The following is a 3,798-nucleotide window of genomic DNA, read 5'->3' on the forward strand; positions in this document are numbered from 1 at the left end:
CCACATGCCTTCATGTCTTGCTTTCCTCTCGGAAGACATTTCTGATTGTGATGAGTAGAAGAGGCAGCTTGCTCTACTAGAATGATATGCCCATGCTAAGGCACACTCCCTACCAGCCTTTTATGCTACCTGAAGATCTCATTATCTGAGTCACTTCTTCAGGACTAAGTCATTGTCTCACTTGGTGTCATCGGTGGGCAGAAACACCCAGAGGATGTGGGTACAGGCCAGATATCCCACCTCCTGGAGGAACATGCGCCAATGCAGGTGGCGGGATAGAGTTTTGAAAGGAGATATTGACTCATCAGTATTTTCTCGGACCCCTAGATGTCAGAGAAGGCTACTCTCTTCTTAGTTCCCAAAGTTTAAGAATAAAAAGTATAGGTTGCCCAATGAGCCCATCTGCTTCCAAAGTAGTTAGATCCTTCTTCCCATTTTTCTGCCAAGCAGTCTCTGACACCAAAAGTAGTTCCCTACCTCTGCTGCCGTTTCTTAGAAAAGGCAGAACTCAAACTAACAAATATCTATTATGCCCCCAGATCTTTGCCGGGTGCTATGGAGGAAACATAACAAGAGGAGGATCCATCTCCTACATCCAAAGACCCTCTGATCTAGTTGCAGGAACAATGTACATCTTGAAACTACTTGAGAACAAAAATTAGACAATTAGATCACTGAATGCAAGGCTGTGCTATGGGAATTGAGAGCATTATGTACTCAACATCAGGGAGGGGGGTCATTGAAAAATAATTGGACTTATATTGTATTTCGAATAAAGTGTAATGTTTGAATTGGTAAAGAAGAGGAGTGTGCAAAAGTCTGGAGGCAGGAATGACCTTGGGAGTTCAGCGGGAGGACAACTGAGATTCTGGCCCTCTGACAACTGAGCAGCCCTAGTGGGGAGCTGAGGGCCTGGAAGCCTGAGCATCAGGAAGGATAGTTTGCTGATTTTGAGCCAAATGGGAGCTTTTGGTGTCTTTCCAGCAGGATTCCTGTAGGTATTTTTTATATGTTTGGTCCTAAGCATGTGAAAGCCTCTTGTTCAATTGTTAAAGTAACTAAACGGTTATAAAAGTATATCTACAATAACCTCAGGTAGATTTCTTTGCTTGAGGGTGTTCCTTAAGCCACCTCTGTTTTTGGAAGCCTGTGGGGAGAGGGTCTCAGGTAGATAGCTCCTGAGCACATTCCTCTCATAGGCAAATGCAGGTCTGCCTCTTGCCTCCAGCTAGCAAAGAGTAATAAGTCCCAAATGCACCTCGCACCAAAACAAATAGCCTATCTGGTCCTTCTTGGTTGTCCCTGCAGCCTTCTTCCTCTCACACTGGTTTATCCCCCACCCCTGGTTGGTTCTCATTACTTGGCTTCTGCCTAGATCCTAGTCTTTGCAGCCCGCCTAGTCTCCCAGTGAAGGTTATTTTCTTACTAGTTGTCCCCACCTCATGCCTAGCCCCTCAATCTCACCCAAGGACTGGGAGCCTATTGTCTGTTGGTGAACTGCCTGCTGAAACCCCTGTCGTTATGCTTCTCCACAATGAAATAACCAGGACTTTGTCTCAGACTTCAGATGCTGACTCCTTGCCCAGGACACTACCTGCTGTTGTGGTGTCTTTTGGCTCTTACGACCTGGCTGCAGGGCTAAATCACCTCTCAGTGGCTTCAGGTATACTTGTTGATTCTAATGAATACATTTCAGTCTGGGTCCTGGCCTGTGTTGGTCATTTCTGCTGTAACTGGGTCAAGATGACAACATTCCAAGTCCTCTAACCAGGATTGCCTCTTCTAGACCTGGATTGCCTCTGACACTGTTCAACACTTACTGAGCACCTACTATGTGCCATTGTTCTAAGGCCCCAGGTACATAGGTGAGCAAAATAAAATCCCCATTTTCATAAAGGAGACAGATACTAAATCAGAAATGAGATACATAAATGAGATAATTTGAGACAGTGATAAAGACTCTAAGGGCCATTAAACAGGGTAAATGGATAGAAAGTGAGGGAGGTGGGGGGAGGGTGACATATTAGAGTGGTCACAGAAGACATCTTTGAAGAGATAACATTTGAGCTGAGACCTGAGTGAAGAAAAGCAACTAGCTATGAGGCCAGGGAGGAGAGAACCCCAAGCAGAGGAACAACAAATGCCAAAGTCCTGAGGCAGGAGTGAGGTTGGTATGTTCGAGGAATGGAAATGAGACTGGTGTGGTTGAGCGAAAAAGGGAGAGACTGTGGGAGATGAGGTGATGAAGTAGGTAAGGCCAGGTCTGTTGGGTTATGGTTTTATTTAAATGCTGTGGGAAGCCAGTGGAAGGTTTTAGCATCGTCTAGGGTCAGTAACCTTTGGAAAGATTCAGCAGGTTTGCTGACCTGCAAGAGGGAAAAGCCTCCACTTTTCTTAACTACTCTGAGAAAAATAGATACCCCTTCCTGGTGACTCCTGAGTGTAGGCCTTGGGGCTGCCACTTCTATGCTGGCTGGCCCCCACCTTGAAAAACAGACACTGAAAACTTCTCTCAGATTATCACTTTCTGGTTCTGCCAAGGCTTTGATAGTTTTGCTGTGAATAGCAGATACCCACCAATCCTACCTGCCTCTATCTTCTGCGTGTCACCTGCTTGATTCTGTCCCTTCCTGCAGTATGACATTACTCTCCCTCAGGAGCTTGGAGACAGCCAAGAAGTCCTGGGGATCCTCACTGTGGCCCCAGGAATCTTGAGAATCTCTGGGTTCCACCCAGTTTCCTAGCTCCAGAACTTTCTTCTCGCAATAGCGGGATGGCCCAATGACACTCAGGCATCCCTCAGATTGAGCAAGAGGACTTGGGAATGGGCTGCGCCCAGAAGAAGGGGACTCTGGAGGCCAGAGAACCATGACATCCTTGTTTCCTTGAGGGTGGTAAGGAGTAGGATTCAAGGGAAGCATGGTGCTTCCAGGCTCCTCATTTAACCTCACTATGTCTCTGGAATGAACCATAATGGTCAGTACCTCTCCTTTACAGCTTCTCTTCACTTTCTAGACCTGTGCCCTTGAGTCTTCACTGGTGCTAAAGAGACAAGATCTGGAGAAATAACTACCAACATTCGAATGCCTATTATGTGCCAGGTCCTGTGTTAAAACATGACACATTCTTTCACTAGTTTATTCAATGCTCTTTCAACCTAATGAGGTAGGGATAAAGGTTACATTTTACAGGCAAGAATACAGATGCACCAAAAGATTTAGTAACTTGTCCAGGGTAGTAAGTGGTGAAGTGAGATCTGTCTTACTTTAAGTCTAACCTCCTTCTATGATATCATACTGTCTGTCCAGCTAGTTCCAAGGTCTAGGACCTTTAAGGGATTGCAGGTTGACTCCAGCCAATCCCCCTGACCCATGGGGGTTTTGTGAGCAGGTCATTCATTTATTATTCAGGCCAGACTGGGACATTCCACATTGAATGAGATGCCCATGACCAGATCTGTGTAAGAAGCCCAAGTGGCTGACAGAAGTGTCAGCCTCTGGGTCAAAGGATTTCCTAAGATGTCATTGCCAATAGGACAATAGCTGGAAACCACAAAGCCAGCTGGATTCTTCTACTCAGCCTTTGAAGCTGTAGGATCTGTCACAGATCCCCCTCCAAGAACTATCTCTCCCCAATATCTGTGCATTTGCTTAGGGCCTCAGATTCAGCCTGAAGACTTGCTCTGGCCAAGGACTACCTCAGCAGGATCCTTCAGTCAGCGAAGCCAAGACCAGATGTTTCTATAGCACTGCTATCTAGAGGAGTGCCCATGAGGGATACCCAGCCCAGAACAGCTGG

The sequence above is a fragment of the Pteropus medius genome, unplaced genomic scaffold (genome assembly GCF_902729225.1).
Source record: "Pteropus medius unplaced genomic scaffold, Ma_sr-lr_union100, whole genome shotgun sequence".
Lineage (NCBI taxonomy): Eukaryota > Metazoa > Chordata > Mammalia > Chiroptera > Pteropodidae > Pteropus > Pteropus medius.